This window comes from Phoca vitulina, unplaced genomic scaffold (genome assembly GCF_004348235.1).
Source record: "Phoca vitulina isolate PV1807 unplaced genomic scaffold, GSC_HSeal_1.0 scaffold8, whole genome shotgun sequence".
NCBI lineage: Eukaryota > Metazoa > Chordata > Mammalia > Carnivora > Phocidae > Phoca > Phoca vitulina.
In genome coordinates, this window is record NW_022589711.1 from 37,501,159 (window position 1) to 37,513,486 (window position 12,328).

General features: G+C 35.7%; 1 protein-coding gene across 14 annotated transcripts in view; it reads right to left on the reverse strand.

Moving 5' to 3' along the window:
• ZBTB20 (zinc finger and BTB domain containing 20) overlaps nt 1–12,328 on the reverse strand; it is a 797,562-nt gene that overhangs the window by 432,803 nt on the left and 352,431 nt on the right. For 2 of the 14 annotated variants that reach the window (XM_032406591.1, XM_032406590.1), the window contains exon 1: nt 7,121–11,311. The exons of the other annotated variants lie outside the window; for them this stretch is intronic. The gene's annotated coding sequence lies outside the window, so the exon portion shown is untranslated. Of the gene's footprint in view, nt 1–7,120; nt 11,312–12,328 lie in introns of those variants that run through there. 14 annotated transcript variants of the gene reach the window in all.

The window sequence follows — 12,328 nt, forward strand, 5'->3', positions numbered from 1 at the left end:
GCACATGCTAGGCTAGATATCTTTGTTTGCTATCATGTTAAAATACAGATCTACGATGTAGAATCTTTTCCTTCCTGTAGATGACTCTTTAGCTAAAATTGTGTTTCTTATCCTTTTCAGTCACTGATGGTCTAAAGAAATGTAGAACCATGTGAAAAACATGAGCTTTAGACTTAAAAGTTCCTTTTAATAAAACAAACCTAGTTAGTCACAAATTGTTGAAACAAAATCTGTAACATGAAGGTCATTTAAGGCAGATTTAAACATCATTTCTACCTAGAAACAGAAAATTAGTCTGCGTAATGTCATTTATCTACTGAGTTAAATTATATTATAATTTTCAGCTATAAACCCTGATTCTTAATGTGTGTCACAAAGATGATATCTTGACCTACCCCCAGTAGGAAATGTGTTTTGAATTGTTTTGTCAGTAGTGATAATGGAATTGCACTGGACAAAATATATTTTTGGCAAGTTTCCTTGGTAATGAAAATAACTGTAATAGTAATAATAATAATAATAATAATAGTAATTAGCATCATAATAATGATACCATTTGTTGAATACTTTACTATGTGCCAAGTACTGTGATTAACACTTTACATGCATTATTTTATTCATTTCTCAAAATATCTCATGAGGTATATACTATTAATAATCTAATTTAACAGAGAGGGCACTGAGACACACAGAGGTCAAATAACCTGCCCAAGATCACACAGATGGAGAAGAAGCAGAGCCAAACTTTGAACCCAGTGAGTTTGTCTCTCACACCTATATTAGGTGTGCGAAATAGCAGGTGCTATGATGTGTGTGCCCAAGAATACTGCATTTGTGCTCTTCTGTCTACATCAACTAGAACAGGGACCCAGCTGGTTTGTAAGCTCAAATCTGAAGACAGCTAACAGGAGTTAAAATTTGAGTTGCTGCTATTCATATTGCCTGCTAATTAAAATGCTCCCTTCTGAGAAGACAGTGGCTGGTTGGCATAACCCTAGAACTTAATACATGTTCAAAAAAGTATCTGATGAATGTTAACAATGGTTTCTCTAAGTGCTGAGTTAATAGGTGATTTCCCTTCCCACCGTCTTTTAAAGAAAATATGTTGTCCAATTGTCTAAAATATTTTCACCAAGGGCATATGGTACTTAGGTGAGCAAGTGAAAAATTAGAACTTCACTTTAAAAAATTCTTTGTGTTTTGTTCTACTATTAGGTTGTTAGTCTCAGTTAAATAATGATTCCCTCTGGGAAATCTTTCTAGTTGCTCTACTCTCTGATCTATTCAGGGACGGTACTCTTTACTCCGTCCTCCATAGAATTTTATGAAAGCCTTATACTACTATTAATTGTTTGTCACCTCTACCTTTAGTCCCATGAAGACTGAATCCATAATTTATTTACCTCTTAGACCCCTGGGCATCTAGAGTGACTTGCATTTAGTTCATTAAAAACGAACAACTCAGAACACACATACACACACACATGCATGCAGGCACACACAAACAAGCAAAAAATTGAAAAAGAATGATCGTGTGGTTGACTGCACACTTTTTGGTCCTTGCATGTGTCTTGTTTCTCCCTTTACATTATGTGCAGGTCTCCATTAAAAAGTGCTTCCCACAACAATATTCAGGAATATCCTGAACTGACTGGTTTGTTCCCAGAGAAGTTTATGAATGCATTAAGGTAGGCACACATGCACATGCGCGCACACACACACACTCACATTCATACAAACACATTATGAAATATCATGAATATAATTGGAAGTCATGGTGAATGCAGTAGGCAATGTCTCAAAAATGGAGCATATTTTTTTTTAGTTTCTAATTTGACCTTTTTTTTATTACGTTATGTTAATCACCATACATTACATCATTAGTTTTTGATGTAGTGTTCCATGATTCATTGTTTGCGTATAACACCCAGTGCTCCAAAAATGGAGCATATTTTAATCTTTATATTACTTAACATTTTACGTTTAGTAATTTTACTCTCTATCCCTAATATACTATATACCCTAATATAAACTTCATGACAGTATAAACTTTATTTTATTCACCACTGTATCTCGAGTTCCTAGAAGAGAACATGGCACTAAATATTCAAGAAGTATATGTTTTTTAAAAAAGGAAGAAAAAGATATATAAGTTCTCACAGTATTTCTCATATTGTTCTGGAAATAATAAAAGGGGTGGGTGTTTTCAGTACTTTTCCAGAAAAACATGAATCAGCAGTGAAACTGCAAGCTCTCATCCTGTTCCTCAGACCAACTACCAAATTCCTTCATGCACAATATGTCCCTGCTAGCCTACTGATACCCCATTCCTAGCACTACTGAGTACTAGCTGAGAGCAGCTTGAGAGTCTCTATATTTTGCCCTACCTGCCAACTATGGAGGCTGCTGTCATACAGACTCCAGTATTTCCTACAAGTCAGCTGAGCCTCTGGAGGGGCAATGGAAAGAGATACAGAAGTTTTCCTATTATCAGGTATCCTCAAAGAGGATAGTGGTAACAAATCACTGGGTGATGATAGTAGAAATGGAATTAGAAGGTCCCAGTGATGCCTCCCATCCCAGACTTGGGGGATACAGTCTCCTGTTGAGAGGGAAGATGAAGGACCCTACAAGGTTTACTTATGTTTTGCAGCTTCCAAATTGTAGCAGGATCCTACTATGTGAAATTACTATTAGCAAATGTATACTTATACTGATATAATACAATGAAAATCTTGAGTTTTACTCAAGAGGAGATTATGTGGCAATTCCCTAGTATGGAGAAGATAATATTCTAATAAATTATCCTAGATTTTGAGTTTTTTCAGACAACCGACTGTCTCGTTCCTATTCATCTTTGTCTCTCTAGTACCCAGACTCAACATATGACTTAGTATATAGTAGTTTTCAATAAATGATAGCTAAAAAAAATTAAAGAATGTTTTATACAATGCTGAGATATGATTTAAAGGGTCAAACAAAAGCAGAGTTTTTCTAAGCTTGATCTTTCCAGTTTTATCTTCACGTATTACTGAACACTAGTGTCTTAGTGTTAATATAATAAACTCTCATAAACTGTGGTATGGAAATCCTACCATTTTATGTCATATACCAGAAATTTTAAAGTCAAAAATCTTGAAACTTGAGTTTTCAAGTTTCAAACTTGAGTGTGCATTATTAAGCTGGGTAGCTTTCTAAATTCTAGATCCCCAGACTCCCTCCTCAGAGCTTCTAATTCAGAAATTCTGGAATGAGGCCCAGGAATCTTCATTTTGACAAGCAGCCTAGGAAATCCTGATACAGGTAGTCTTTGGACAACTTACTATGGAATGGGTTACAAAGATAATGCGAAAAAAAAATCCTTATGCTTCACCTTTTCAATATGGAGAAAAAACTAGCCTATTCAATGTGACTCAACCATCAAATTTACCTGTGAAAAGACCAGGCAGTTTGCTAAGACTTTTGAAAATGAACCAAGGGAGGAGGCAAGGGCAAGGAACATTACATTTTAAGCTAGAAAGGGTTCTTTTTTAAAACTTGACAAAGACTGGCAGGGCGCTTAAAGTAAAAGTAGAAGAATGGCAGCAGTGCAGCAATGTTTCATGATCGACTCAGGGAAGCAATGTTGATTCAAGAGGTTTACTTGGTAAAATGCGTTTTAATGGTTTTTATAAATGCGGATGCCTTCTAAATCGTTGGCTTACTCTTAAAATATATACATATATATTTATATGAAATGATTTTAAAAATTTCCTCTTTAATGCCTAATTTGCCATAAGATCTTGGTCTTGATAACATCATTGCACTAATTGTAGCTCCTCGCCCAACCCCCTGAAACTTATCCCCTGGGATTGAAAGGAGATTAGTCTACTCCTCCACACATGTCCCAGGGAAGGTACGGCTTCTGCTTCTGCCCTGACCTTTAGGTCTCTGCAGCCTCTAATTATTTTCAATGGGAGTTGTCTTACCACTGAGCTCTCTAAAAACTCAGAGTTTGTCATTTTTTAAGAGCTTTAGTAATGAATGATGGAAATTATTTTATTATTCTTATGAATGTTGTAAATTGCATGACTTGTCATGGTTTTCTCTTTGTCTTGGCTGCAAGGAAGTTTAAAGGCAAATGTATAACACTTCACTGAATGTAATTTGTATGCTGACTTTACTCCTGAATCCACTTTTATGTCCTTGCCCTCGTTTATGGTTTTGTTTTATTTTGTTTATTTTTCTTATCTACTTCTAATTCATGTATTTCATTGTGCTGTTTTGTTTCCTTTGTCAGCCATTTTAATTCCCTCATTGGAACAAGGTGGCAGAAAGAAATGAAGAAAACAAAACAAAAAGTGTGTGTGTGTGTGTGTGTGTGTGTCTTTTAGTTATATATATCAAACTCACCCAAAGTATAAAATAAAAACTAACCTCCTGAAATAATGGAGACATTTTGTAGTCTTTGGGCTAATAGATTCACTTGATTACTTGCAGGATTGCAACTTAGGGAGGCACAAAATTAAAATACCTTTAAGAGAAAATCCATATGAAATTCAACATAGGTATTCTCAGCACCAGATCATTACATCTGACATCCTTCAAGTACCGAAAGCCAGCTACAGCTATGTTAAAACATGTGTGTTCAGTCTTTAGCCTGACTGTATAAGAAACAGTCCTAGACTTAATCAGTCTAACAAAGTGCACAATTCTGAAAACATTTTTCTTTTAAGAAATTATACATGTATACATGCAATAATGTGTTTCCTTGTATGTATTTTACACACACATTTTACCTAGACTCTTCAAACCAAACACCTCAGTCCTTTGCCTCCATTATTATTCTCTTTTAATTAAATAATTTTCATTAAAGCAACAAAGAAGGATAAGTCATCTCAACTCTGAAAGCTCATCCTCAAGTTGGAGTAGTCTATTTTTTGCACTTCCTCTAATAATGATCCAGCTAGTCTCAGACTGATTTTAGTAAAATTTAGGCAAAGTTAAGAGAACTCTAACTGGGCACTAGACATCTTAACGATGCTACTCATCTTGATTTGTCTTTATGTGATGGCTCTGGACTGAAATACTATTATGTTTGGGATTTAAATGTAATTTTTGTTCTTGTATTAATTTCTAGATCTCATATCCTTCCAGACACCAAAAGAATATAGTACTACCCTGGAATAATGTCAAATTATGCTCATTTTGGGGGGAATGGGCTCCCCCCAGCATGGGCAACCAATAGTTGATTCATACTTCCATTACATCACAATTGGATTACGGAATTGCTCTTCAGTCTGACCTCTGCATCTCTCTTGCAACTCACTTGTAGACAGTCCAGAAGCTAGCAGCTGGACTTCATTTTTGTTCCAGCGGTCACCATTTTATGTTTCTCCAATTCACTGAGAGTTTCACTATTGACAAGTCTACCCCAAATTCCAAAAGGCACTTAAATTTAATGGGTTAAATCAGAGAGAAAATATTACCATTACCTTTCCATAGGTTCATGTCACTCAACTATATTTTGCCATGCATTCCTCATATATCAAAAGGGTGTAATGATACTATTCTCCAATAGAAGACTAAAGAAAATACTTAGCAAAAGTAAGTGATTGCAAAACACTTTTTAAAATCAAAGTGCTGTATTTTTGTTTTTGTTTTTTTAATCTTGCATGGAACTCTGGCTCAATTTTTGAGCCTTTCCAAGTCCTCATAATTCTGTGGTATTCATAATAAAACCGGCAGATGGTTTAGTCTCTGAACATATGCTTTAAATGCCCCCTTTGCTATTTCAAAATAATGGACCAAACTGTGCCCTCAAATAGTCACAAGAAACTTTAAGGAGGAAAACCGAGAACAGAATATTATCCAGTGGGAATTAAACCTTAAAAAATATTTTTTCTAAACTTTCTTATGAGCTTTATTCTACATACTAAGACAAACTATGCTTTTTAATAAAATAGGATATAGTAAAGAAAAATCCTGACCAGCACAATATTGCATGGTTCAAGGAATAGATTAGAAGGCAAAATATAAGTTTTATATATTTATATTTTAAATGTCTGATTCTCTAAAACTTTATGAGAGTCACCTGATCTAATTTCTGGGTGATTGCCAGATTTTCCATTTTTATTATTATTCTGACTATTATTACTATCATGTAGATGTTTTATTGTTAAAGCACTTTGAAATTATTAATCAGCTAATTTAGTTTAAATTATGTTTATGCCTTTGTTTTAAATCCATGTTATTCATAGTTATTATAACCCTAAAATGCTATTTCGCCAGCCAATTATTCTCATTTCAAAAACAGCTTGTTGTCAATGAAAGCAAATTTTCTAGGTTTTCAGAATATGAAATTCATCCTCAGTGGATATGCATGTTTTGATAATGCTGTTCACATAACCTAGCTATACTTAGGAGGGCATCTCTGTTTCTTAATGTCTATATTTTATACATAGAATGAGCCTTTATTTCCACACTTAACATTTTGATGTGTTTAAGTTTGGTTTTGAAAAAGCCTCTAAACTACTCTCACTTACTTCACAATGTCCACAACACTCAGTAATCTGATCAACATTTCAGATAAAAAGACCATACGATTGATAATAAGGACACTTTTGTTATTATAGAAGCCTGAAGTTTAAGTAACTACTTCAGAACTGTAATGTCCCTTTCGAAATTCTGAACAAGGACTAGCTTGGTGCAAATGGAAAACCGAGTTTACTTGGAAAAATAAATGCAATAGTTGTACCCAAATGTGTTTGGGGCACTGTTAAAACAGGTCATATTTAAATGTTGAGAATAACTAAAGAACCCTAACTCAGGAGGTAATTGTATACATATATCCACAAATATCCGAGCAAAATTTATAACTCTTATTGGGGCAAAACATTAACATATCCTTCTGCTAATAAAGACATGAAGTAACTCTGAGAAAACCCTCTCTCGTTTCTCTAACTTTCACAGTAAATGCAGCACTGAAACTAAATTCTCAGTCAACTTAGAAATACGCCAAGCAGTATTTCAATAAACAACAAATTGATTTTCAAAAACCCACCAGATTAAAAACTCCCCCCCATCGTTCCCTTGCATTCCCTTGTTCTTTCACTTTCCATGCACACACAATCACACTTACCTGCACAAGTCTGAAACATCAGTCTATGTATTTTTTTTGAAATGTACTCTGTACCGATGCATTTTTCTGTGTTTCTTTCTAACCCTCGGGAATGTTAAGAATTTAGGAAGAGAGCCACAGCTTAAGAGAGCAATTATTTGCCAGTAAATACTCAATTTGCTTGTCCTGTGATTTTTCTTCTAACTTGCATATTCAATAATCCGTCCCTGACTGCGTCACGAGCACAAAAAGTCTTTTCTCCAAAGGAGAACACTTTCACCAATCAACCTTCAGCCATGCCAGGGCACAGCTCGTCAGGGTGATTTGTTAGCTTTAATTAATAATTCCTCATGCTGGCCATTTTAACAAATAACACAGTGAGACTGGGACGCTGGATGGCTATGATTCAGGCCGATAAAACTACAGTGGAAGGGGGTGGGGAGGGGTGTGTGGGGGAAAATCAGACGCCGTTTATAAACACCTCTAATCATACTCTTTCAGTTTACAGTATAGAGGACATCTCAGCTGAATTACCATGTTATGTCCACCAATTTGTATTCAGATGGGAGCCATATGTTCCTCCACTTTATCTGCTAAGGCCTCCTTGGTGCCAACGCAGTTCGGGCAGACAACATTTACAAAAGAGGTCTCTAGCCTCCAGATTGCAAAAGTTTACTGCAGGGTGAAGTTGAGAAATCAGACATATAAGGCACTTCTCAGTGAGCCTGCGTAACAGTCTAGAAACACAGAGGTAAGAATTATGAGTGTCAGATTCACTCTTATTCACTCTTATCCTGCTGGGCATTTCATTTCGTCTTTTTAAAAGAAATCTCATACCTCATCCTCAAAACAGTTAATAATAATTGCTGATTTGTCCATGCATTCCACAAACATTTACTGAATCCCAACTATACGCCAACCACTGTATTAAATGCTGAGAATTTTTTATGGAAGTAAGACTTCTCCAGTGAAATGACACAATCCATGTATTTTTTTTTCTAAACATACAGGTAATGTGCTTGAACACCACCACCAAACAGCGTGCAAATAAAAATAAAGATTCGTAACACTGTCTGTGTGGTTCAACCAAGTAATCAGTACTTGACAGCACGCTTCAGTCCACGTGCAAAAGAAATGCTCAGAGTAAAAACAAAGAGTATGAACAGGTAAAAACAGGTTTTTTTCAAAGATTAGAAAATTCCCCTCAATGTGATTAGAGAACTCAGAAACATACCAATCTGTTCATAAGCAAGTTAAAACATTCATAAGCAGTTGAGAAATACACATAGGAAATTTTATTCATGACCCTGATCTAATGTGTGTATGTGTGTATGATTGCAAGTTCATTAATTTATTGGATACATATTTATTGAATACCCACTTTATTCTAGGAACCACTAAGTAATACTGGGTATCCAGAGATTAAAAACAAACACACAGCCCTTGTCTTCAAGAAGCTCACAATTTAGTCACTAGACTCTAAAGGAGAAAAAAACATATCTAAGCAGAAAACACAAGAATACTATATAGCAAGAGCAATGACACAAATATGCATAAAAGTAGGAGGCAGAGCTACTTGGACTACTTCTAAAGGTAGAGTGGGAATATCATTGGTAGGAAGAATATTCTAGGGAGAGGCAACATTCAAACCCTTTCTAAAACTCTTACTGGAATTAGATGACCAGTTAGAAACTGTGGTATTTAAAGCATGACAATTTCAGATCCATAACGGCAAACATTTCAGGATTTCAAAATAAATTTCCTAAGAAAAAAAAAATGCTCCCCCAAACTATAATATCTGGACGTCATCAGAAAAGTACACAGCATCTCCAGAACTGGAACAAACAGTGACAATATATGTCTTTCTTACTTTCACTGTGTTACTTTCAGTGAGTTTCAGTTGGGCCAGACAAGTGGGAAGCATTTGTGACACACATTGCCTTTTTGTTCCTTCCAGGCCATTTATCTTCTTTTACTGTACATACTTGTACAGCTTCTGTTTCCATTGTACCATAAGATAAATCATATCTACATGACCATTAAGGAAGGGGAAAATCTATATCCATTTAGTGGTCACACATATAACTCTAGTCACAAAAACTAAGGGTGAAAATCTTGAGGAAAATAAATGATACCCTCAACCCCCCAAAAAGGCTCTTTCAGAATCAATAAATGCTCCTGCAAATTGTGTATAATTCTTAATGACACTGAACATCTTATTTTGTATTAAATTCAACAGCGTGAGACCGAATACTGCATTTACCATAGATAAGTAACACATAGCCGGTTTGAAGAACTGATACAATGTATTGATCCATTCAATACATATTTATTGAGCACTTGCTATGTATTAAGTACCTACCAGTAATTGTTTGGTTTTTATTTCTGTAATGTTCACATATGGTAATAGTCATTACTCACTGAGTGCTTATTATTTGTTAGGAACTGATCTAAGAATTTTATATATATTATCTCATTTAATCTTCACAGTGATATTATGAACTAGGTACTAGTATCATCTCCATTTAACAGATTATGAAACTCATCGGTAGTGAATCTGGATATGCACTATGTGGATTCATTCTAAATTATCAGACCAGTGCCAATAATGCCCACCAAAAATCAGTTCCATTACCTTATAGTTACATAGTCACATGTAGGCTTAGGTTATTATTTTTAATCTAGCAAAATTAAGGTGGTTTTGAGGTTAATTTGAGAATTAAACTGTATCTACTGTGAGGCATGTCTCACAAAATAAGACTTAAATAATAGTGTTTATGGTATCAACAGGCTCATAGGCTGCACTGAGAGATTAACTGACAACAAGCTTGAATCAGGCAAGTTTTGTGTGATAAAAACTAGCACCATAAAACCATATGCTTTGGCATCCCCCTTCTCCTTATTAAAACGCCATAGACTCATAGAAGGTAATTCAGAATCTTCCCCATTTTTAGAAGCAGATTGAGTGAGTGGCTTAAAAAGAGGGGAGAGGACTTTGAGTCCTAGCTTGGCCACTTACTAGCAGTACATCCTCCCAAATTATTTAGGTTCTCTGAGGCTCAATTTTCTCACCTCTAAAATGGTTTGCTGGGGAAAATTAAAGGAGATAATTTACATTAAGGTACCTAGCATAGAAACTAGCTCTGAATAGGTGTACAATATATGGCATTTCAAGTATCCAGAGTTAAAGCTTATCAGATACAACTAAGATTTACTATTTCTGGACCAAATAACACATACATTATCTAAGCCTGCCTTAGACAATAAATGTAAATAAGTCTTAGCTAATGCAAATCAGAGTTGGTAATCTGGCAGAATTTCCTTTGAGAATGTTTATAATAGAGCTGAATGGTTATATTTAAGAAAACAGCTGACAGAAAAATAGATGACATGGGAGCTTACCAGTTAACAATAGAAAAAAATTCTTACTTTTCCAAGTGATTAATACAATATTACATTTTATTTCATGGAGATGGAAAACCCTATTTGGCATTCACCGGGGAAGCCAGCACTCAGCACAACCATTCGCTCTCCTCAGATAACTATCAGCATTCTCCAACTCCAAGGACTCTGATGCCCTCTCCACATACTTTCTTCTCTCTTGGACCTTGATTAAGTCCAGCCATCTCCAGTTCCTGCCCTATTGGAGCAAATATTATTGGAACACATATTTATTGATGGTGATAAAGCTGTTTCTAGGTGACATGGAGCATTTCTTCATGGAGGAGTCATTGGAGGGGCTTCACGAAGGCTCTCACTTACATGTATATGTAAAGTTTCTCCTTTGGGGATTTCTTTGGGATAAGGGACTGCTTAGATCCTGCATTATTGGTCCTTAGCCTATGGCCTCTGGCTGAGATCAGGTTTGTACGGGAAAACTAGCAGATGAGTTGGTGAGCATAGGGACTGCCTGCGCCATACTAACCTGGGCAGCCAGAGCTTTTTAGAATCTGCTCATTTCTCAACTGGAAATCCCAATTGGTAGAAAGTTAAAGTATGGAAAACTACTTCACGTGCTCTTTCTCTAGATTGGTAGCAATGACTTAGTAAAATTTTGGTCTGGTTGGGTCCCTGCTTCCTTACTAACTGCTTGAGTCTTTAGTCTCATATCAGAAATTTAATCTTTTGGTCAAAAATGATGACAACTGGAAGTTATTACAGAAACATCTCAAAGTAGATGCTATTTTTCATAACCTTTCCCCAAATAAATCCCATATATTTTATAATTTACAAACTTATGCATTTTTGCATACATATATAAATACCTAATACCTAAATGTTTTACTAAGTGATAACTAAATAATGAAGGAGGGGAAAGATGATTTACTTTCAGTTTCAAATTTAGATTTCTGTCTAAGCAAGAATTTTAGAATTCTAACATTCTGAAATTGTTAAATGTTGATCAATATATTTGGCTGTACTAGGTTGAGGTTAAAAACCTTGAGTTTTTTTAAAAGTTCCTAGTCCCTTGAGGCATTGCTTTCTCAGTGAAAATCTCCAACCTCTACAAATGTGAAAATTGGGATTCCCTGAAGGAGAAAAATGTTTCTGGTCAGAGAACTAGTCATGGCTAGTACACAGAGTGAAGGAGTCCAAGATCTTATCAGCTTTCCTGTGACCTTGCTATGTGATATGCTACAAATCATTTAATATCCTCCTATGTCTCAATTTTGTCTTCTTTATTTAAAAAGACTTACTTATTTATTTGAGAAAGAGAGAGAGTGAAAGGGGGAGAATCCTCAAGCAGACTCCCCACCACATGCAGAGCCCAGTGTGGGGCTCGATCTCACAACCCTGAGATCATGACCTGAGCTGAAATCAAGAGTTGGACACTTTTTTTTTTTTAATTTTATTATGGTACGTTAGTCACCATACAATACATCATTAGTTTTTGATGTAGTGATCCACGATCCATTGTTTTCGTATAACACCCAGTGCTCCATGCAGTACGTGCCCTCCTTAATACCCATCACCGGGCTAACCAACCCCCCCTCCCCCCTCCCCTCTAGAAGCCTGTTTGTTTCTCAGGTCCATAGTCTCTCATGGTTCATCTCTCCCTCCAATTCCCCCCCCCCATTTTTCCCTTCCTTCTCCTAATGCCCTCCATGTTATTCCTTAAGTTCCACAAATAAGTGAAACCATATGATAATTGACTTTCTCCGCTTGACTTATTTCGCTTAGCATAATCTCCTCCAGTCCCATCCATGTTGATGTAAAAGTTGGGTATTC